The sequence below is a fragment of the Bemisia tabaci genome, chromosome 5, assembly GCF_918797505.1.
Source record: "Bemisia tabaci chromosome 5, PGI_BMITA_v3".
Taxonomy (NCBI): domain Eukaryota; kingdom Metazoa; phylum Arthropoda; class Insecta; order Hemiptera; family Aleyrodidae; genus Bemisia; species Bemisia tabaci.
Window position 1 is genome coordinate 36,735,474 of NC_092797.1, and position 24,923 is coordinate 36,760,396.

Sequence of the window (24,923 nt, forward strand, 5' to 3'; positions counted from 1 at the left end):
ACACGCAAAAGAAGTGGAAACTGATCTTTTTTATTTTTTTTGTTTAGTTTAAAGTCTGATAGTTCGAAATAAATACAAATATTTGGATAAGTTATGATTAAAACTTTTATTTAAACAAATTTCAATGTCAAATTCGGAATTTTTTGTTTTTTTTTTGAGTTCTAAATTGCCCTACATTTGAGAGAAAAGGATGAGGTTGCATGTAAAGATTTTTCTATAAAGAGCTAAACTTATATTTTGTAATTTCCCCCTAAATTGTAAATTTACAGCTTTTTTTCCAATTTTTTTTCAAGAAAAATAAGCCGGTTACGGTAATGATAAATAGTAGCGGTAATGACTGTAAGTATACGGTAATGATTTATTGTTATGCATGACGGCCTTATGGGGTAGGATCTCAAGGCTGAAGGAAAAAAGCACTGATTTCTAAAGAAACATTGTATTAAAGCAGTACAAAAATTCGAAAAAATGACCAAACCAAATCATTTGAAATAAATAAATAGTCAAAGAAATGGTAGAAATCAACCAATTTCACATTAAATGAGTATCTCTAATGAGATCACTAAACAAAATAATTATAATAGAGGAAAAATAGGACTTTATTTAACCACCTATATGCAAAAGAGAAAATTTCTTTGAGAAGAAATGTAGGTAACGTAAACAAAAATATCTCTAGTGAGATCTCCAAACAAAATAATCATAATAATAGTCAAGAGAAAATAGAACTTTTAACTAGCAAAACTAGCAATAAATAGTATAAGACTATCTCGGATCGTATTGATGTACTTTCTGGGCAGGACGGGACGGTATTGCTGGTGGTATCTGATGGGCCATTTTCTTGTACTGATTTAAACTGACTGACTTTCAGTTTTTCTTGTAAGTTCTGAAACCATTTCTCATATGGGGTTGACATTTTTCTCCAATTAAAACGTCTGTGGACAAGGAAAAGACAGAGATATATTTCAAGGTAATCTCAAGCAACTGAAATTATTCCTAAAAAACTAAAAAAGGCCGCTATAGATTCATTAAAAAAGATAGTTGGTCATAACCGAAACTCTTGCATCATTACCGTACACCCTAGACGGTCTGGTGGAAGTTACGGTAAGATGGTTACGGTACGGTAATGATGGTTACGGTAATGAGAAACATTCAAATTTCGCGCCAAAAGGAGACATGGGCTTGTTGTAGGAAGGTGAGATTTCATATTTGAGGTTGGTTTAATGCCATGCGTTCATAAATGAAGTAGGTTTGATGATATCTTCAATCCTTGGTGGATTTTTATATGGTAACGGTAATGGCAGCTGAGAGTTGGACAAAACTCAATTCATCACTGTAAATTGAACGAATATTACTTTATGATTAAGTAAAAAATAGAGAGCTACTCACCATGGGTCCTCCTTCCAACACAAACATCAACGAATGTAAGTTCGAGCTGGTGCTGTCGCCTAGCAGCCGAAGTTTGCTCCAGAACAAGGGGTTACGGTAATGACACCAAATCCAGTAACAAGCACAAGATGGCAATTTTTTCGAAGACTTAGAGGAAAATATAGCTCTAAAAAGAAAGAATTATCAATTCAAAGTATGCTGAAGCCATATTTGATTTCAGAAGCCCGTGACTTTGTATATATTTGCTTGAATTCAGCGATAAAGTTGAGACTTTCGACCGGTAACAGGTTACGGTAATGACAAATTCAGCATTTCAGATCAAATTTGAGCTATAAAAAAAGAAAATTCCTGCAATTTAAGCACGGATTCGGATTCAGCGCAAAATTTTCATGAGGAATGATGTACAAAACACCATGCCACTGGTTTGGTTTTGTGAAAAAAGTAGCGGTAACAGCAAAATGAAATCTTAAATGGACTGACCCGAATAGCGTTAAGCAATCCACTTGTACCTACATTGGTCCTTTCAAATGGAGTTACGCAATCGACCAGTTGTGGGCAAAGACGAGGAGGCCACGAAACCGGGTCTCAAAAATGAGAAGGTCACGTCATAGCCTGGAAATCATGCGTTTTTCGCAAAATGATTCGTGATTCGTAAAGAAAGGGGATAGGATTGGTAAAAAGAAAAGAATAGGTCATCATTGAGAACAGCATTTAAGTCGAAAATATTTCAAAGGGGGGGGGGGGGGGGGGGCAGGATCAAATATTCATCAAGACAAGGTGGCCGACGGTAAAAACTCATGAAAATAACGAAAAGTTACGTTTTTGTCGAAATGTTGTAATCATGAGGTTCGAGACCATCTTGGGTCCCTCTTTACTACGCCACTGATTTCATTTGACCGTTCATTAGCAGCCTAGAGCGGAGCATCGCGCTTTCGCGCCTTCAATTTTGCACACGCAACACGGACATCCATCAAGTACGAATAGTTGTATCTCTGCGCCGTGCCGCCGGCATCAACGCGCGTCCTTTCCCTTGCTCTATTTCCATATTGTGATGGTTCCGTTTGCCGTATTTGTAGCGGTGCTTAGATGCGTGAGCGTTAGCGTGATGCGTTAGGCTGCGTGAGCAACATAGCAGAAGGTAGGAGAGACGTATTCCGGCTTTTTTTTAAAACTTTTCTCCCAAATCCAAGCAACACCCCATTGGCAGCATAGAGCGGAGCATTTCGAGTTCACGCCTCTCGCCTTCGCGCCTTCAATTTTGCACACGCAACACGGACATCCATCAAGTACGAATAGTTGTATCTCTGCGCCGCCGTGCCACTGTCATCAAAGCATGAGGCACGACCTTTCCCTTGCTCTTTTTCCATGTTAAGTAGGTACCATTGGTGGATCCGTAGCGGATGAGGTGTGAGGAGCGAGTGAGAAATGTTACCACGAAGGTGAAAATTTCAAGACAGGTTTTTTTTACCTTCAAAAACGTAGAAATAACATGATAATGAATTTTATTACGTGTCCTTTTGACACGACTTGGAATTTGGCTTATGAAAAAAGTATTGGTCATCTACTGATTCAAGACACGTCGGATAAGTACGTAATTCATTCTTCGGGTATTTTTTTCTTTTTTTTTATGTTCTAATTTTTTTTAATGCAGTCAAGTTATTTACTTTGTAATTTGCACGCAATTGTAATTTAAATTTGTTTTAAAATAAATGTGTAATTGTAATTTTGATACCATTGAAATTATACTAAAATGCCATATTTTGTCATCTGTTACAGGTATGTAACAACGTATATCTCAAACGTACTTTTATTATCAGAGCTAATGCCAAGTGTTTACGTAAGTCTTTTTTTTTATTGCATTCTTGAGCGTTTTTTCTCTTTTTTAATTTAGTCTCGCTAGCTTTTCTCCTTAATATTCGGAGGAAGATAAAGCGGGGGCAAAAAAAAAAAAAAAAAAAATAGGATAAAGAATTAATCTCCCTACCCGTTCCCAAAATTTTTTGAAAATTCTCTTAATCAGATTAATTGGACGGAACACAATTTGAAGCACATTATTAATTTTCTGTCTCTTTTCGTCGAGCTCTGCGGTTCAAGTGATTAGTTTCTTTGTCATGATATTTAATTCACAATTAAAAACTAATGTTTAATTATTATTTTTATGGTGATTCTCATGGCTGGCAGTAACCACCTCCAGGCAGTCTGATAGACGGCAACAATAGAAAATAGAATATTATTCTATCAATAATAGTATAGGAAACCTAATTTAATTTTTTTACTGTAATTATTTAATTTTATTAATTATTTATGACGATAGTTACAATGAAAAGATGTGCCTTGTTAATCTTATGATATTTACACGTATTAAATAAGAAAATACTATCAGTTTGCAAAATATTTGTTTCCGCCCGGGATCGAACCGGGGACCTTCCGCGTGTTAGGCGGATGTGATAACCACTACACCACGGAAACGCTGTGAGAGGTGGCGGCAAAAGCAAGGCTGTTGAACCGGCCCGCGCCTTCGTATGGCTAGGCTTAAAACACGTTGTTGAACTGTGTCACGCGTAGAATATCATGACGTCACACGGATCCTTTGCTATACGCTCTAATCAATGTGCTCTACCTTAGCTTTACCAAACGCGTTTGCGTTTCTTTTACCGGGTTTTTTTTTCTTTAATTTTGTGTTCTTTTTTTAAATATATTCTTCATCACATTTTACGTACATAAGTCCATGATTTTCCCTAAAGTATATTCTTAAATCTGGAACTTATTAGATTTGGAATTGTTTATTGAATCACTTTCTGTAGGCGGAAGGCCCACAAATCACGCCTGTGGTCTCTGATTGGCAAACAAATGACATACCGGCTTTTATCTTTACTCTTCATCGCAAATCAGGGAATTCTGATCGGTGGAAGGTGATTTTTTTCTTAACACCACCAAAAACACCTCCCCCCCCCTCCCCCCGTTATTGATATCATCCCTCAATTTTTCCAATTTTTTCCAATTTTTTTTTTTTTTTTTCCCCATATTATTTGACCAATTTTGGGTCTACTCTTTCTCGTCTACTCTAAAACGTCCGCGCTTATAGCTGATACCATTTTCACTCCGGGACTCGCAAGTTCCAACACCGTTCCCGGCCCCCGGGAGATCTTGCAGAGTGAGAGAGGTTCATTTTCTATGGAGGTACATTAACCCCTGCCGAACCACCCGGTGAACCATGAAAAAATTGTATTAAATATTCAGATGATGCATTCGTACGCCTGTAACCCACTTTCCGTGTTTCGTTGACCGTTACGGTGGACGCATTGCAACATTGTCGCGCTTTCCGTGCTAAGAAAAAATGCCGTATGGAAATCCAGACGATGCCAAATTCCTGCTGATAAAAACCGAATTTCATCGTAGGCTATGTGTATTTTCCTTCAAACTTCTCTCAATATCAATAAAAATTTCGAAAAATTGCGTTAAAAACTCTTCTGAAATCTATATTTTATCAGAAGAAATTTCGGGGCGAAAGAAAGGGCCGTTCGAATGTTCATATCGACTTTGTATCTCGGGATGCAACGTTGCAGACTTTCTGTCATACTTTTTTTTTTTTTTTTAATTGGGAAATTACTCCACGTCAATTGGACCGCGTTTAACAGAAAGGAACGAAGCCACATCAGCTATCGCCAAATTTAACTTGCCAATTTAATTTTTTACGAGAGAACGTTTGTGCGGATTCCTTTGAAGATGTTAAGGAATTTGCTTGATGAAAATCCACTGAAATTTGCACAAAAATCCGCAGAGCCGTTTTCATGCATAAAATTAAAGTGCCCTATTACATTTGGCAGTAGCTGATGTGGCTTGGTTCCTTCCTGTTTGACGCGGTCCTCATGTGTGTTGTCTTCTTCGTGCGGAGAAAACTATGTGAAATCTGCAAGGAATGACAGGGCCGGATTAAGGGGGTGGCCACACCATGGGCCGCGGCCCATGGCGGCAAATCTAGGGGGCGGCAAATTTTGCAATTTTTTTAAATCTAGGTATAAAAAAAATCGGATTTAGAAAAAAAAAATTACAAACGAGAAAAGGCTACAAAATCTCTCATTTCCTGAGAGTGTAGTGATTTCTAATTTTGTCGTCTTTCAGTGATACAAGAGACAGCACCTTTAATTAGTCGAGTTAAGAGAGAAACCAAACATACGATTTGGCCTGGAACGGCGCGACTTAGGGAGAAATGATGACGAGGACTTGAGATGAAAAGGAGAAGCTCTCGGCGCGGCTATCGGCATGTAAGACATATTAGCGCCTACAAGACTGCACGAATACTTCACGCATTGCATCAAACACAGTGCGGTTATTGTGGTCAGCGTGAAACGGATAGCGCCTACAAGACTGCGTGAATACTTCACGCATTGCGCCAAACGCGGTGCGGTCGCGCGGCGCGGCGGCGGAAGTTAAAATCATTAAATCAAATTTTGTGTTTGTTCTTTCATAATTTTTTCGTTCATTTCTTATGGATGGAAGGCCTTGTCCATTAGAGATTGGTTTACGAAACTTGACTTCCGCGCAAAGTTCCGTGACCTTTTGCTAATAGTGTTGACAGGGCTTTTCCCAAAAATGTGTTTAACACGAGTAAAAGCGTCTTATGCACCCCTCCCCCGTTGGCACGTTTACTTGATGGTTTTTATTGATGTTTCAAAACGAATGAGAAGGGGGCGGCAAAATACTGGCGGCCCATAGGCGGCAAGTAGGAAAATCCGGCCCTAAGGAATGATGATATTGTTTGGTCCTTTTTTAAAAAATTAACATGAAGATGGAGATTTCAAACACCGCTAACGAGATCCGTGGTTTGGGGGTTTCACCGCAGATGCGTCGTTTTTCCTCGAGAGACAAGTAGGCAGCGTGTTTTCCCGGACCGTAACGGTCTAACACAACATTGTAGACCCGGCTAACCTAACCGTAACACCCGTCCGTCGGTGCAATGTGCATGGGTTCACTCGACCCGACTTGGGGCACTTCCGAAAGGGGAGGAGCCTCTGCCTCCCTGCCCCCGCCCCCCAAACGCCGGGTCCGGCCGCCAACCGCGAAGCTCAAGAAACCGCGGCAGTTCCTTGCCCGTCCCGACCCTGGGACCACGTCGAGTCTTCGCCGGGATACCCGCGTGTTTTCGCTCGTTCACGTGTCCGCGTGTTACCGTGATTTCGGGACTGTGTGCAGTGTGATCGTGATTCAGTGTGAAATAAAAGGTTATTTTGTTTAATGGATTTTTTTTTGTTGTTCACGAGCTTAGCGCCTAGGAATCAGGAAAACTCGAAAAACGCACGGGACTCAAAGGAGGACCTGATAACGCAGAGAATTTTGGGATTATTTTGTGCTGATCAACGAAAATGTTAAAGTTTTGGCCGGGTTTTCGCATTTTCTTAGGTTTTTTCTCTTATAGAATTTTTAAAATCTTTTTAGAATCTTTAGAAATTTTTTTCTCACGAGCTTAGCGCCTGGGAACCAGGAAAACTCGAAAAACGCATGGGACTTAAAGGAGGACCTGATAACGCAGAGAATTTTGGGATTATTTGTGCTGATTAATGGAAATTTTAAATTTTTGGCCGGGTTTTCGCATTTTCTTAGGTTTTTTCTCTTACAGAATTTTTTATAAAGAATTCCAGTTTTTAGTGACTACAGAAAGCGACTACAGAGACGTTTATTCTACGGGGAAACCCGTAAAAACTCGAGATATTCAGAGAATGTTATGACATAGCAGGGAGTTCAGGAAAGTTTCCAAAAGGACCCGCGAAAATTGTTGTTTTTGATGGTCATTTTTTCTTCGTAAAGCTTTTTTTCTCCCTAAATTTATTGCCAGGGCTTTAGTTTGAGTAATCACGGAAACAAAATGCATTTCCTCGGTGGAAAAACTCGTGAAAAATGTAACGAAATCAGAGTAGGACCTGATACACTTGGAAATTCTGGCATTTTGCCTCTCTTTACCTGTTACCAGCGTAGATTTTAGGTTTAAGCGGGTCTCCATTTATTTGATCATTTTTACTCAAATTTTTGTACATAGTTCTCATTTGAAGCGACCTTGGAAATACAAATACTATTATTTAGATTTTCGATTAAAATGTTAAGAGTGTAGAAGGAAACTTGATTATGCAGGTGATTCAACGTGCAAAAATTTGACCGCAAAAGCAACTGAGCCACAAGTAGTGGATAAGGTAGGGTCTTAAGCAGGATTTACGTTATCAACTCACTCAGAAATTTTTAACGTACGAGGTCAGTGCAATTGATTTTTGATGTGTTTTGATGTTTTAATAAACGCAATTAAGTCAACTGTCAACTTAATTTTTAAGTTTTCACGTATATTAGATGCTCAACTCAAGGTCGTAAATGAATCAAACGGTAATTAAATGGCAAGTTGTGTGTTTTCTCCTTACAGTCACACGAAACAAATTTCACATACCTGGTATGAAATGGTCGGGAACGAATTAGAGTAACGATATATACTGCTAAGCAGGGAATATCTATCCTCGACGGAAGCTATAAGAAACAACGCAAAGTATATTTCAGTTCATGGATGCGAGTTTTTTGGTCGTCTGAAAAAAAATTCCATTGTAGATCTATTGATTTTTGCTACTGGATGATATGACGCAAATATGTTATTAGCAAGTGGAGTGCGCTCACGATATTGTACGAAAGTAAGACGTGTCTCAATTTCGTTGATTTGTGGAATGAAATTATTTGTTAACTCTTTCATTCCTCGTAGGTATGGAAATTTCGAAAAGGACACGGCTCTCGGGTTTCAATTTTATTACAAGGCATTTTGAAGTTTTTGTTGAAAATGACGTACGTTCTGTTTAAAAGTTATTCGCTAACCATCTTTGTTACAAATGAAGCCTCTTAAAACCTCACACTGCAGTGTGTTAATTTGTATCAACAAATTAACACACTTGCAGGGGTCCGTTGAGTGCGATAACTATTCGAACTCTGCCGTCGTTTTGTTGCATACTCATTCTTTTGAAGGCGATTTTTTTTACGCGAGAGGTTATCATTAGATACCAAGGGCTGAACACTGTCTTTTCGCAATGCCGCATGGACCAAGTGCTCTGGAAAACGAATAATTCTGTCTTCTTTTGTGCGTTTCCCAATATTGCATCCACACTTATAAGCGCATCTCAAAATGTAATCGCAAATTAAATTCCTAGAAAAATTTAAGAACAAAAGAGACATCTTGTTAGGAGTTACCGTAGGGGGGGGGGGGGGGGGTGTTTGAGACCGAACATACTAAAATATCCTTAATTTGCGGAATAAATACTTGTGCAAAGAAAGTTATGGTTCATATCGTCTTTTACTTTGCCGGTAACAAGCGTCAAACTTCGAAAAGCCGCTTTCGGGAGCTCAAATCGCGTTTCAGCTGATGGCAATAGCTGATGTGGCTTGGTTCCTTTCTCTTTAACGCGGTCCAATTGACGGTATATTTCTATGAGGAGTTTTTCTCTTCCTTTTTTTTTTTTTTTTTTTTTTTTTTTTTTTTTTTAACCGGACGAAACGGGCGCGGGTCGTCTCCGCTATCGTCGGGTCCACCTCGGGCGCTTGCGTTTTTTACGGACTGCGCTCGGCCGTTGCGTTTAATGTCACCGCGGCCATTAGCCCTGGGACCCGGCCACCGGGGGATTAACGGTGAACCGGCCGGTTTTCACACTAAAATCAAAGTGCCTAGATTAGCGCCGTTCCTCAGCCTCCGTTGACCGTTGATCTCACCGACGCCGACGCGACGCGACGCGCACACCAACAACACGATGCACTTTCTAGGCGGATGCGTGCCATTCGGTCGCGCCAGGAATTCGTCACACGTCTTTCTCCGCTGCGAAATTTTTTTAGTGTCGAGTGGGTCTGTTGCATACGAGAGATCGAGAGATATCGACAACTCACTGGAAAAAAGTCTCTTTTGCCGCAATCACACGCTGAATTTAGCAGCTGAATGTGGAAGTCGACAGTCATGGCCCAACGGCTGAAATTTAGCAAATTCGAGTTATTTTCATCCAGATGCGTATCAAATCTACTCGAATAGTTCAGACAAATTCAACATTAGTCCGATGGTTGCTGAGAATCGTTGCTGAATTTTGCGCGTCACGCGCAAAATTCAGGCATCGGGCAGATGAGTTCCACATTCAAGCCACATTCAGCTCCCACATTCTGCGTGTGATTGCGGCATTTGATCCAGAGACCAGAGGGTAGATTGTTGAAATTGATAGACAGAGCGATAGACGAAGAAGACGCAGGGAGTATGGAGCGATCCTACTGGTTGAAAAGGTTGGTTCTTATAGACTGTAAGGTAATGATATACTGCGGGCCGGTCATTGAAATTGATAGACAAAGCTATAGACAAAGGTGACAAAAGGGATATGGAGGGAACCTATTGGTGAAAGCGGGTGGTTGCAAGGGACAAAGGACGTAGGTAATAGACTAACTACCGGCAACCCACGAGAGACCCGATAGTTAGTCCATCATCTGCTCCCTTAGTCTATAAGAACCACACATTTCAACCAATAGGATCGCTCCATACCCCCTATATCTCCTTTTCCATAGCTTTATCTATCAATTTCAGTAATCAGCCCGCTGGTAATGATAGACTAACTACAGGGTCTCTCGTGGATTGCCGTTAGTTAATCTATTATCTACCTTTTTTGTCCATTGCTACCACCCGCTTCCACCAATAGGATCCCTCCATATCCTTTTTGTATCTTTTGTCTATCGCTTTGTCTACAAATTCAATCAACCCGCAAACTGTTCTTGTCAAGAAAATCCGATTTTCGCTTGAATCAGAAGTAAATTCACTTGAATTAAGATGCTTGGCTCCCGATTCAAGCCAAAATCCGATTGAATCAAAAGTATTCTTTCTCGTCTAATTTTTTAAGATCCAAGCGACTTTGTTTCCCAATGCTGAGTTGACGATACTGGGTAAAATCACGTGATAATTACGTTGAACACTTCATAGATTCGAATGGAGCTGTAAAGGGTTGACCACGATGTGAATCCGACACTGATTGTTGTAAATCTTATCAAAGCAGATTTAATTATGACCTGTCCATCATCTGGCGTGTCTCTATTCGTCTCCGATGAGGAAGCACTACTGCAGGGTCCCCCGATCCCCACAACGCAAAGCGACCGCATCTTTGCCCCAAGCGCCGTCTTATGACGCTCATAAACTCCCGATAACCGCACGCTTGAGCACCGAGCAACCCACTTGCGAACGGCTAATGACAGTGGCGCTCTGATTTACGCGGCGCGGTCGGTGCGCCTTCAATCGGGGCGGGCGGCAACCCGCGCTGTTATCGGATCCGCCAGACCGGGAGCGCGCTTTGTATGTATAATATCCTTATTTACGGTGACGGATGGCGTGAGGGCGCGACGGGGGCACAGCCCATCGACGATCGACGGTGGACGATGGACGGTGGCCGGGGGCAATGGTGCGGCAATAGAAGCCCTATTATCTAATAATTAAACCCCCGCCAATCGGCGCTTCGGCCGAGGATCCAGAAAATTGGGCGACCAACGCAGGGCCCCGCTGCCGGGTCGCGGGTGTCCGGTCTATTTATTTTGCGAAGGGTGTCGTCGTGTCCGGGACTTGGAAAACTGGAGGATATCCCGGATCGGTAGCCGTAGACTGACCGACTTGGATCCTTCAAAACCCAAGATTGAAAAAAATTGAGGAAAAAAGTTTTTTCGATCTGAGGAAAAATATTTTATTTTCTGAATCGAAGAAACGTGTAGTTTTACTGGAAGAGATTGAATCCTAAGTGAAGGATTTTTTCTTTCCATTCAAATCATCCTTTTTTAATTTCAAAGGATTGTAATTTTGTTATTTATAAAAATTCTAATTATCTTATAAAAGAAAAAACTTTCATTTGAGCTTTAAAAAAAAACTGAATGTGAGTTGAAAGAAAATCCCCACTGAAATCATTTTCCTGAAAGTAAAAAGGAGACTTCAATGAAGAAAAAAATGGAAGCGAACCATTCCTTTTTCAAATTATATCGCTATTATTTTCTTTTAATCACAATGGTGGTTCTAACCATTTTATACAGTGTATAATCTGCATAGGCACCCCTTCGTTTCATTTCTGCTTCCCAAATAACATTTTGCAATTTTGAACTACAATTTCTGACTCAATTTAGAAACAACGCATGCACCATTAGTTTCCTTATGTACAAATTTTCCAAATTGCTAAATGAAGTCCAATTGTGAGTCAGAAAACTCCACTGCTCTTTATCCAAAAACAGGAGTGGCAACCTGGCGACTGAAGATTGGCAGAAATTTATCGCATTTGCGCGGTGGGCGAAACCGCTAGAACCCTATCCTCGCCATTTCATCGTCGGTTCCGCGGCCGTTTAGCCCGATACGGCACCCGCCCGCACGTTCAGAAATCAGATGCTCTCCACCCCCGCCGCCGCGACCACCCCCCAACCCCCCATCGGTGGCCTAACGATCCGTTAACGCAGCCCGTCGGCCCCGGTCGCGCCCGACTGGACGCTTATGATGAGGCGTCCCGACGCCAGCCGCTCCGGCCGTTGATAAAATCGCGGACCCACTTTAAACTGGACGAGACGAGGAGACAAAGGGGCTTTTCTGCTTTGTGCTTTATTGGTCCCATCAAGATCAGGGCTGTCGCTTCAGCTGAATCTTGGAGGGATGTAATGTTTCCGTCGCAGGCAATTAGTCAAATCAGGCATTTTATCAAGTGCCCAAGCTGACAGTCAGATTTTGACATTTTACGAGATTTTGTGGTTTGAACGAGAGCAGTGGAGGTTAGGAGTCGTAGAGCGCGAGGGAGTGCTGTAAAGCGGCTTATATGTATGTATGTACGTACGAAATTTTGTAAATTTTTGGTTCACTCACGAGTTTTCAATATTTGGGGGAAATATATCTGTAAAGTCGCTCCTACTACGCTCTCTGGCATTCTGCGACACCAAAACGCCACATATGCCTATCCTCCCGGAGGTTATTGATTTTGGGGAAAATCACTCATCAGATATTGAGCTCTTCTCGTTTCTTCCTCTCTGAATACTTCTCATTTTGTATTTAAATGTTCCACTTCGAAAAGTTCTGTATTTAATGACAAGCTGAAATTTCTAAGATGAATGTTTGTGTAGGAGCTAAAAATCGTTTAAAATACTGTTGTATGATGGCACATTTTTACAGAGAATTCTTTCTCACAGGAGCAATTAATTATTTTGTCGAAAATTATGGAAATAATCAGAATTTCAATCTTCGTAAAACATTTGGACTATTAATTGGCCTAGGCGTTTGATAAAATGTCTGTTTTGACCAACTACCTGCAACATTTTGAAAGGACAAACCTCAGTGAATGGAACATAAAAGTTTTCAATCCTGGCAAAGGAAGTTTTTTGGTCGTAGAAACAATTTGGTTCATGTAACAAAAGTTTTATCAACCAGGCTAATTTTAAGACCAGACTTAAGACACAACTTCGAATCCAAGACAAAACCATATGAATTGAAACTGAATCCTTGTAACCGTCTTCTTAACGAAACTCTTGTTCAGGAAACCAAATGTTTTGTCAGCACTAAAGTCTAAAACCAAAAACTCCGGCCATGGAAGCCTTACTGACGGGCTGTAGAGACATGATGTCCGCGTGCCGGGCTCAGAAGTCGAAAGGTCCGGGCTTAGCACCCGGTGCAATCTAAACTACAGCCCCGGCACCCGGAACTTCCAGCCTCTGAGTCCGGAATGGACGGTATGTCTATATAGCCCGTAACTTTTTTTTTCAGTGAGTCAAACCAAGACTAGCATTTTTTTTTTTTTTTTTTTTTTTTTTTTTTTTTTTTTTTATCGAGAACCTCCGCTACTTAAACCAAATGTGGTTTTAATGATAAAAAACTTTATTTACACGAATCGAAAAAATCCGTGCTTTCTCAATTATTTTATTTACACTGGAAAAAAAACACATTGGATCTAGAGTCCAGACTCTTGAAAACATTGACAAGAAAAAATACTCTTAATTCAATCGGATTTTTGCTTGAATCAAAACGAAATCCGCTTAAATTAAGAGGCTTGGTTCTTGATATAAGCTAGATTATTCTCATTGAATCAAGAGTACTTTTTCTTGTCGATATTTTTTAGAGTCTGAACTCTAGATCCAATGTTTTTTTTTTTTTTTTTTTTTTTTTTTTTTTTTTTTCCCAGTGTAATTTAATTATCTTCTCATTAACCCAAGTTGAATAATTATTTCATCTGAAGTTTTCATATTCTTTTTTTACATCTCATGAAATTGCGCATCTCCGGGTGCTTGATATGACCCTAAGTTTTTCCTCCTTGCTGACGTCGGCCCCAAATGAAGCGACTACAGGGAGATAGCTGAAAAATCGGGACGCAAATGAAGCAGCGCTGCGAAACGGATGACAGCGGGCTCGGGTCGGGAGGAAGATACGTTGGAGGAGTGATAAATGGAGCGGCGATAAAGCTCTCCGAGGGAGACAAAGTATCCAACGAAAGCTCGCGCCCGGGAAACTTATCAGGCCGCCATGCAAATTGAATTGAGTCCTCTCGTGTCCAAAGGCCGCGGCCGAGAAAAGAGATCCGGCCGAAAGCGATGCATTTCATCGCGGCGTTCGCTTTCAGGACCTGATGACCCTCATTTTTCCGCCGGCGACGCGTTGACGTCGACGACGTCCCGACAATGTTTATCTTCCGCCATCGTCGAGGGATTGCCAATTTTTACTCGACATTTTCCAGCGCCGTTCACTACATCGTTTAAAACCATGATGTCTAGTTTTTTAAAAACCGGGAAAACCGGGATTCATCAGGGAATGAAAATCTACCGGGAAAATCAGGGAATCTGTTCCAGAAACCGGGAATCTCTTCTCCAACCACCCAGGGATCTTTTCGTTTTCAAATTTGGCGGTCTAATCTGACGTGCGCCAAAGAAATGGCTGTAAGATGAATTAAAATCGATATGCATATCTAAAACTCTGGAAAATTACATTATTTTCCTCAAGAAAATCCCGGGAAAGTGGGAGAAAACTTCGGTTTCTCATCAGGAGATTGAGCTCCTGAAAATCAGGAAAAATCAGGGAATGAGCTTTGCCAAGAAAACTAGACACCATGTTTAAGGTGATTCGATGGACGCCATATTTTGTGTCAGAAAGGCATGCTATATATCGCATCCATTGGTTCCATTTTTTCAGCTACTCGTCATTTTTCTCCAATTTTGAGATCGCAATTCTGTTGTCAGGAGACTAAAGCACTCCCTTACCGATTTTAACAAAGAAATTCAACGTACTAAAGGCGTGTTTTTTTTAGAGAGAAAACATCGCATTCGATACTGATATCGAAACTGCACTCGAATGCGATATTTTCTCTCTAAAAAAACCCACGTCTTTATTACAATTGAACCAGCGAATATATCCATCCATCGAATGACATGGTCACTAAATCAGTCTATGGTGCTAAAAACCTGGAATTTCCTCCTCTCTCGCTCCGAGATTAGATTTTTCTCAAAATTGGTGATTCGCTTTAAAGAATCGAACAATTGATGAAAAAGTTGATTTCTCCCCTCCCCTTCCCCACAAATTTTGAAGAAAAATCTTATTTTTTCCATGAAATCTACAATATGGTTTGAGGAAACCTCTTGGATTTTCATGATCGGACTATCCCGTAGAAATCAGAAAAAATTAGAGAAATATAAGGAAATGCAAAAAAATTCATAATTGAGGACTATCCCTAATAATGACTGAAAACAGGAAAAGAAAGAAAGAAGAAAAAGAAAAAAAAGAATTTTAGAAAGAGAAAGAGGAAGAAAGAAAGAAAGAAAGAAAGAAAGAAAGAAAGAAAGAAAGAAAGAAAGAAAGAAGAAGAAGAAGAAGAAGAAGAAAAAGTAAGGAAACTTTCGTCGAAAATGACCGCGATCCACGAATTGCGAGTTAGGACATGTTTCACTCCTCTACCTCAACGATAACGACTTGACTATTTGAGACTAAAGGGATATTTTTGACCGAAACGTGGCAGTTGTCCCTAAGTCGGTGTAGGCGATGAGCAGGCTTCAGGCTTTGAGCGTCCCTTTGTCGGCCGGTAATTTATTTACCGATGGTGATGCGGGATAAAACCCACGAGAGTTGGGGATAATTATTTTTATTTATTCTCCTTTAATCCGCGAATATAGCCGGAGCCTATAGGTGAATCGGTTGGCTGTAAAAAGAGAAAAATAAAATCCCTCCTAGCTTACGGTACGGTGGGAGAGGGTAATAAATTGATGAGTTTATTGTGCGCGATGCGGTCACTCGCGTAGGACGGTGAACTTTTGAATAAATTAAACGTGGGTCCCAACTAAAAGGGAACGGGCGTGCGCTCTGCCGTGCTATGGATAAACATTGTATGAGCCTTCCAACGTTGCAATATTTCCCGTGACAAAATATTCATATTTGAAAAAAGTTATGGATATTTGTCCCTGAACTTTGCTGATAAGGTGAAAAACATCTGTAATTCTATTCCCTCCAAAATTCGAGAAGGAATTTTTGCATGTTTTCTTGAAAATTTGGACTGAATTAGAGGACATTTGGTAGCGTCTCTTTGTGCATACACTGTTTTTAATAGTACAGCAGTTTTGACCGTGGTGAACTTTGACATCGTTGCACTGAATGCAGTCTCTCTACGCACTTTTCGCTGTGAGCCTATTTTTACGTGCTCGAAGGAGAGGCTTTTTTACCGCTTTTGATTTTTGAATTTGTGGAGTTCGCCTCTCTGAAATGGAATTTCTGGTAGAATTGGACATCTAATGGAATTTCTGGTAGAGGATGTAAGGACTGTCATCTAGTATCCTTGGGCAATTTTTTGTGAGAAATGTAACGCGCCGCTGGTTGCAGGATGTAAAAATAAATAGGCCTGGCAAAAACTGGAAATATGCCTTAAATCGATTAAAACTGATCAAGCTAATCCCAAGAAAAGGTCAAGTCTCTAATTCAGGGGACAGCTCTCACCCTCCTCACCCTCCCTGTTTGACGCACTCGGAAGGATTTGTGAAAGGGCAGGGGCGAATTTTCCCCACGCGCTTATGAGAAACTATAAATAAAAATTCAACCCTAATTTTCTGTGCTCAAAAATGTTTGAGTTCATTAGTTTTTGTTCCGTTTTGTTCTTTGTCCTCGCCGGTCGTCCGCTGTTGTTGAAATTTCGCACACTCCGCCTTTCCGTTTTTTGGTCAATCTGCCTCGCGATAAATAGATTTCAAACAGACCTTCAAAAAAAAAAGTGTGAGAGTGTCCTCTCAGTCGCCAATGTCTCTAGAGTTGAGGTGCTCGTAAAAAAAAGATAATCGATTCCAAGTATAAGTTTGCAGGAAAAAAACATTTTTTGTTCTCTTTCTCAAGTGAGAAAAAAATACGGATGGAGCATTTTTTCCCCCTCAACTCAATGTATTAGGTCCCATTTTCATCGGAATGAAGCATACTTGTTTTGATTGGGATTCAAATTCGTGAGTGTAATCGCAGCTGTTCAATGATGTAATCCGAAGATGCTCACATGCGAAAATAACAGCCAGAAATACCTCCTCTCTCATCTACAAGAAATATGTTGCTCACTGATGTATTTCGATCAAAACCAGTAGACAAAAAAAAATTTATCATCAGTCTTTGCCGAACGTTTTTCCACTGATTTAGGAAGGACTATTTCGCACGGCCGCCTCAAGTGCCGCTTTAACTATCCCTGATCAAAAAACTCCCGCCAAAACAAAAGTTCAAAGTATATTTCCGGGGTTTTGTAAGGCTTTATAATTTTGAAGCCTGGCTGGCATTTTTAATTCTGGTCAGGCATTTTGGAACTATGAGCCTTCATCTCCGGTTGAAATCCAATAGATGCTTGGAGTACCTTTCCAATTTTACACTGTTAAAAATCTTATAGCAAAATTCTGTACCGGCGTCAGCGTATAGCTGTAGCGGCTAAATACCTCCAGTGATATGAATGCGAAGCCGAATCTTTGCGCCTTACGGAGTGACTTACACTATCACGGAGCGGAATCAACAGTAGACTCTGGATTATCCGGATTAATTGGTGCCGGGCCCGATCCGGATAAAAAAAAATCCGGATAATAATAGTAAACACAAACACCACCAACCAACACCACAGTATTCTTATTATGTATACATCATGTACACACCAACACGAATTTAAAAGGTTAACGCCAAATCGAACGACTCAATGGTGATTGTGAATGGTAGCCGACAACGATAAACAATACAACGATTAAAGCGCGCAATGCGTGAAGTATTCATACAGTCTTGTAGCCGCTAATGTGCGTTTTAGGCTAACTAACCGACTGCACCGCGTTTGGCGTAATGCGAGAAGTGTTTATGCAATTTAGTAGGCGCTAATGCTTTCCACGCCGACCTCGCTGTTGGGCGCAATGCGTGAAGTATTCCTTCAGCCTTGCAGGCGCCAATATGCCTTGCGACCGCTTCTCCGCGGATCCGCTCACTTATCGGAATGCGTACGCAGTTACATGGTTGCAAAATCGATCCGGATAATCCAGAGTCCGGATAATACGAAGCCGGATAATCCAGAGTCTACTGTACTCTTTTAGCGGAGTTTCATATGCCTCTATGGTGCTAATACACTTCGCGACGATAATATGCAACACATAAACAACAAATTGTTTTACAAGGCTAAAATCAGAGTAAACAAGACAGGACATTTCGGGTCAATTACGTGCCCATGCTCAGCTTGAACAAAAAATTAAAATTTATACATTTAAAAAAAAAATGTATTTTTAAGAATTTTAAATTTAAACTTAGTTCAAATTACAGTACAGAATGGACCACTAGACAAGGTACAAATTTAAGCATTCTAATATATGTTACCTAACCAGAATTTCACGTGGAACACGATTTGCGCAACGAAAATTACTGAAATCAACTCCTAAGGAAGATTTTAACGTTTTTATTTCACATTGGTTACGAGGGATTTAAAAAGGCCCGCTCACAAGAAACTCAAAGCTCTACGTGAGTCAAATCGCGCACCACAACGGTTTCAGCGAGCCTCTCAATCGAGCAAACGTTCATTTCCCACCTTGTGTTGTTCTAACTATAAGCAATTTGGTATAACTGAGCCAAAGCGTCAAGATTGAGGTTGCCAGATTTTTATATCGCAGAGACTGTCATGATAATGTTTAGCGCGCGATGTGAATCACGTATAGCATTGAGTTTTCATGAGCGGGTGGTTTGAATTCACGCATCAAGAATCATTTAATTTCTTCATTAGGAGTTGATTTCGGTAATTTTTGTTGCGCGCATCGTATTCTACGTGAAATTTCGGTTAAGAAACCTGTATCAGAATGCTGAAATTCGTACCTTGTCTAGTGGTCCATTGCATGCAATTGACCCGAAACGTCCTGGTCGTGTTTATACTCTGATTTTCATCCTTGTAAACCCATGCGTTGTTTATGTATTGTATTTTGGAATTTACTATGAATTGGACGACATTTTGCAATTCGGAACTATTGTTTCTGACTCATCTGTAAAAACACTTATCTGAATAGGGAAACTAATGGTACATACGCTGTTTCTAAACTGAGCCAGAAAGTATAGTTCCTGATTGCAAAATGTGGTCCAATTCGGGCTATCGCGTTGTGCCTTTTTTCTCACTTCGCACCCATATCACTCGGGATTTTCGGGCGCTATACATATATAGACTACCGGCTCCAAATTTCACTCCTCGATTTTTAACAGTGATGCGGTCAGTTAGGGGCCCAACCGGTAACAAGAGGCGATGGAACCGGACTAATGTGATAGAACTGTACAAGCAGGAGTTTCCACCTGTCACTCACAATTAGAGACTTTTGGAGCATCTTTATTTCAGATAAGACGTAAGTCCTCACGAATCCTCCGCAACTTTCCTTTAGTGGACAACAGAAAAGGACAAGACTTGTTAGTGGAAGCACTTCCGAATCTTTTCGCGGTTCCTCTCGAAAGGAAGTCGACTCCTCCGAATCCAAGTCCACGTACTTTCGTACAGGGTTGTCAGAATGTTCGCAGTCATCGAATTTAACCCACGAGGATACCGTATGTTGGGTCACTTTTTCTTGTAGGCTTAGCAACTCGGGCGGTAAGGACAACGTGACGCTTTGCCCGCGGTGGAAACACGTGTCGCGGTGATGTTGGACGTGTTTCGGGACAGGTCCGATTGCACTCGACCACAGTAATGTCATTTTCCAGTCGCGAGTCAGTGTTCTCTCCCTCGCTGTTTCGCATTCGTTTTCTTTCACCATCGCAAGCGGTGCTGGACTGCTCCCGCGAGACGCAGCGCTACATTTCGCACCACTTGCACTTCCGAGCACCGCGAGCTATTCTGCCGTGCTAAGGAAGAACGCCGTATGAACATTCGAGAGTTGCCAAATTTCCTTCGATAAAACATTTGTTTTTGACGAAATTTATGTACATTTTTCTTCGTAATTTTCAGATATTTTAGAGTAAATTGCGTACAAAATTGTCTGAAAATGTTGGGAAAAAATATTCAAAATTTTCCCAGTAAATTCGGTTTTTATCGAATGAAATTTGGCAACGCCTGAAGCCTCATACGGCGTATTTCCTTAGCACGGTAGTACTGTAGGTGCGTTTTTACGCCCTTATTCGATTTCGCCTCTCGCTAACTGTTTTTCACACGAGGAATCGCGTGGTCCTTGAGCCTCCATCTCTAGTCAGACCTCCAGTGATATTCTGAGGATCTAGGGTTGGACAGGGTATCCCATCACCTAAATCAAAATCGGTTGAATGAGAGGAATTCCAAGTATGGACCAGTAAGCTGTATGTTGTATTTCGTTGTTGGAGGCTATGCCCCCTGGCCGCTAAGTGGCCGAATTCCCGAGGGCGCTTCGCGCTCTCCAGGTTAATCGCGGGCCTTCGTGACTTAATCTAATTAGAGTTGGATTATCCAGAGACTATCTCCCATTAGTAGCCGCAAACATCATGAAAATTAGTCCAGTTGATTTTCCAAACGAACTTTAACAACAAAATGAATAATTACACTGCTAAAAGGGAGAATTCACAATTTCATCACCTTGAGTGGGCCGCCGTAGCGGCAAGGCAGTACGGTTACTATACTTGAATACGACCCACTGTGAAACAACTCTACACGGAGAAAAAAACCTCGTGCGTGGAACCCGAAGTTTAGGTCATATGGATCTCTGAAGTTTTCGGATTGAGCATCTGAACACTTTAGGTCCAGCTGTCGAGGTTCGGATCACACATTTGAAACTCCAGCTCTTACATCTGAAGTACTTCAGATGTGAGAACCGAAGTCTTTCAGATGTGAGAACCGAAGTTGTTCGGATGTGAAAACCGAAGATGTAAGAACTGAAGTTTCAGATGTGTGATCGAAACCTCAGCAACTGGACCTAAAGTGTTCAGATGCTCACTCCGAAAACTTCAGAGATCCATATGACCTAAACTTCGGGTCCCACGCACGAAGTTTTTTTCTCCGTGTACTAAACGGACACGGATGATGTAGACTCAGCTAATTTTGTGTGTAACCGTAAGTGTGTTCGAATAGCTAGCCGTGTCTCGAAAAGCGCTATTACTGTAGAGTAAAACCAGACGTTAAAATTGATGAGCATCATGAGTAAAGAGTCTCAAATCACATCTGATTACTTGTTGCCGAGCCAAACCCCAAAACCAAATCGTATGGAAAGATATTGCCACCTTTTGGCCGAAGTATCACTAGCGCCATGTGACGATGAAAAATTTCCGCCGCCTTTTTATTTTTTTCAGAGAAATTGTTGGTTGAATCTGTTTGAAAATTTCACTGAATTTTATTGGTGTAGCACAAAGAAAATTCAGCGAAATTTTCGGACAGCTACGTTGAACAGTTTATCTGCGAAAAAATAAAATGGTGGGGAAAATTTTTGATGTCGCATGACGCTTGTGCCACAGAGAAAAGACCTTCGTGCGTGGGACCCGAAGTTGAGGTCATATGGATCTCTGAAGTTTCCAGATCACGTATCTAAAAACTTGAGGTCGAGCTGCCGAAGTTCGAGTCAGACATCGAGGCACTTCAGTATGCACCGGAGTACTTCAGATGTGTGACCCGAACCCTTCGGTATCTATCGAAGTACTTCAGATGTCTGACCCGAACTTCGGCAGCTGGTCCTCAAGTTTTTAGATACGTGATCCGAAAACTTCAGAGATCCATATGACCTCAACTTCGGGTCCCACGCACGAAGTTTTTTTCTCCGTGAGACTTTGGCCGGGAGGTGACGATATTTCAACACTGGATTTTGCCGAATAAAAATGTGGCTGCGCAAAGAAGACTAAAACCCCGAAATCTCCTCTCCGATCAACCGATTATGACTTTCAGGGCTTCCAGCACCCAAGAGCGATTTGCATTTAATACCCTCGTGCTCATAAATTTCTTGAGGCTCGCTACTTATCGAATTTTTAACACTATTTCGAATGTAAGCTGTTAATAAGCTAAAGTAAAGTAATAATTAATAAAAATAATAAAACAGCATTCCGAGTCTGATAGTCGGCATGCATGTTGAATCGACCGTCTTGATACCTCTTTTGGCAGGATTTGCATTTTTTAGACTGCATGCGTTTACGAACTCACTGCGGTTCCGGTTCCAATTGGACGTATTTCTGTCAAACGGAATTATGTGCATCATGACGTGAGCCCTGTTATGCGTATATTCTTATGGGTCTCAGGGCTCATGTCTTAATGCACATAGTTTTGTTTGACGGAAATCCTTTTCTTCACGAAAGAACGTAACTATATTTAAATGTTGCCAAAGATCCCCTCAGAAATTGCATTTTTCCCAGGAGAATCTTGGCCGAGAGTCCAGGAGAATGTAATGTCATTTTTTGTGTATAAATTAAAAAGATTTACAGATTTTTATAATAGATTTCCTCTCCAGAGTCGATCAATAATGCTCTGCTTAGCCTCATTCCGGGACCCGGTTCACCCCTCCCATCCGTCGGTATCGTAATGGACCACTAGACAAGGTACGAATTTCAGCATTCTGATACCTGTTTCTTCACCAAAATTTCACGTAAAACACGATGCGCACAACAAAAATTACCGAAATTAACTCATTACGAAGATATTTTATGATTCTTGATGCGTGAATTCAAACCACCCGCTCATGAAAACTCAATGCTCTACGTGATTCACATCGCGAAAAACGTTATCATGAACGTCTTTGCGATAAGAAAATCTTGGCAACCTCAGTCTTAACGCTTTGGCTCAGCTATAGCAAATTACTTTTAGTTTGAAAATCACATGGCGTGAAATGAACATTGCTCGATTGAGAAGCTTGCTGAAACCAGTGCGCGAGTTGGCTCACGTAGAGCTTTGAGTTTCTTGTGAGCGGGTAGTTCAAATTCCTTGTAACCTATGTGAAATAGAAATGTTAATATCTTCGCTAGGAGTTGGTTTCAGTAATTTTCGTTACGCGAATCGTGTTCTACGTGAAATTCTGGCCAAGAAACGTGTATCAGAATGCTTAAATTCGTACCTTGGCTAGTGGTCCATTATATGTCAATTACCACCCGAGCAAAGTTGCCAAACGGCTGAAAAAACCGCCAGACGCGCATGCGAATCTATTCGCAAATTTCTCATACTTGGCAACCGTGCTACAAATTCCTTAGTCTCGTTGTCATTTTTCCGCCAAATTCACCTTTTTTCCGCTTGTTAGAACGGAATAACTCGGATTTTTCCGCACGATTTGGAAGCTTGGTAGTGAAGAAACGGCCGCCTCGTTTGATTCGGCACCGAAATCGAGTTTTGAGATTGTTCTACACGCCACCGTGCCATGCGATTTTCGCTGCTCTGATGATTCTGATTTCGTGGTTGGGGGGACCGGGGGGGGGGGGGGGTGTGGGCGCCCCACTGTTGTTTAGAACCAGTGGGCGGACGGCGCGGCTCCTGGAGGGTTCCGTGTATAATTATGGGTCATTCTTTGCAGAAACGACGCATCAGCTTTCCAGAGCTGCCGTGCTTAAGAAAAACACCGTAAGTAGATTCGAGAGTCGCCAAATCGTTTCCAATAAAATCTTTATTTTTAACGAAAATTATTAATATTTCCCACCGAAATTTTCAGATGATTTAGGCCTGATGGAATATAAAATTCTCTGAAAATTTCGAGAAAAAATGTACACAGGTTTCCCTACAAACTCGTATTTTATCAAAGGGAATTCGGCAACGTCTGAAGGTTGATACGGCGTTCTTCTTTAGAACGACAGAGTGCCCCTCAGATCGTGCAGTATTCTGCCGTGCTAAGGAAGAACGCCGTATGAACATTCCAGAGTTGCCAAATTTCCTTCGATAAAATGTTCATATTTTAGGAAATCAATGAATATTTTTCCTTCAAATTTTCAGAATCTTTAGGTAAAATTGTGAACGAATTTATCTGAAAAATTGGGAAGAAAATATTCATAAATGTACCAGGGGATTCACATTTTATGAGGGGAAATTTGGCAACGCCTGAAGGCTCATACAGCGTTTTTCCTTAGCACGGCAGTATTGCTCCTACGTTGTAGCAAACCAAACAAGCAGACATGCTAATAAAGGATCACTAGACAAGGTGCGAATTCAAGAAAAAACATTCACTTTAATTGAAAATATTTCTTTCATCAAGGAAAAATTTCGAGTAAATAGATTTCGTTTCGGACGGTCACATTTTAATAATTGTTTACTTGCCACATGCTATTAACATGCTGATACGCTTGTAAAGACACGTATCCCTCATTCTCTGAGGAAAATTTCGACAGCTCGCATATCTTCGGCTCTGAACAGTCGAGCTAAGGCGGAAGACAGAAAACACACTCCGTTTTAAAATTAAAATAAAATTTTGACGAACCGATCACACGCCGGGAAAAGTTTTAATAGGCTCGTGTAATGTGCCGCGACAACATTTTCACAAGCGTGGGGCGAATAAGGTGTCACACGCTAGTGTCCCATTAGCCGCGTTAACGATTTGTTTCTGTCAGGGGTCCGTCATCAATTAGTAGAAGACCAGCCAAAATATAACTGGGACCTTCTATTTTTCGTGAAACAACCCAGCCTCCGGGTACGATAGAATGACTTTCGGAACCGTGTTGTTTCCGGCCTAAAAATTCAGATCAACAGATTTGGATTTGGATTTGACACGGTTATTCACTTGCTATTACGCCTTCAATTTTTGAGGTAGGCCACAAAACCTACACTCGTAGTGTGAATCCGTTATTTGTATCTATTCGAGGATTTTTACCTTGTCTTGTACAAATTTGCCTCCGTGTCATTGGTATTTATGTGTTAACGAATTAATAAATAAGTAAATTAGTAAAAAATCCTTTTCGTTTTCCAGGAAAGCGGTCTTTAACACGCCCTAGTCATATAATTTAACCTTTAACGAGAGCTTTTATTCATAGTAAAATCTGGAATTGGATTTTTAAGTGATTCTGTCACTTTTTTAAGTGCATTTTAATTTTTTTTATCTTAAAAGCCTATAAAATCATGACAAAAATGAACCTCATCAGCGCCCAAACGGTTGTTTTCTTCTAGTATATTTTAAAATATACAAGGAGGAAAAACAAA

The 24,923-nt window shown here is 40.9% G+C and overlaps 1 protein-coding gene and 1 non-coding gene across 3 annotated transcripts in view; one reads left to right on the plus strand and one right to left on the minus strand.

Moving 5' to 3' along the window:
• The window catches only part of Tpst (tyrosylprotein sulfotransferase), a 153,322-nt gene that overhangs the window by 14,937 nt on the left and 113,462 nt on the right, over nt 1-24,923 (plus strand). The window contains exon 1 of one of the 2 annotated variants that reach the window (XM_072300650.1): nt 6,470-6,605. The exons of the other annotated variant lie outside the window; for it this stretch is intronic. The gene's annotated coding sequence lies outside the window, so the exon portion shown is untranslated. Of the gene's footprint in view, nt 1-6,469; nt 6,606-24,923 lie in introns of those variants that run through there. 2 annotated transcript variants of the gene reach the window in all.
• TRNAV-AAC (transfer RNA valine (anticodon AAC)) lies at nt 3,780-3,852 on the minus strand. The gene has a single exon. It is a non-coding gene; the product is annotated as a tRNA-Val (tRNA).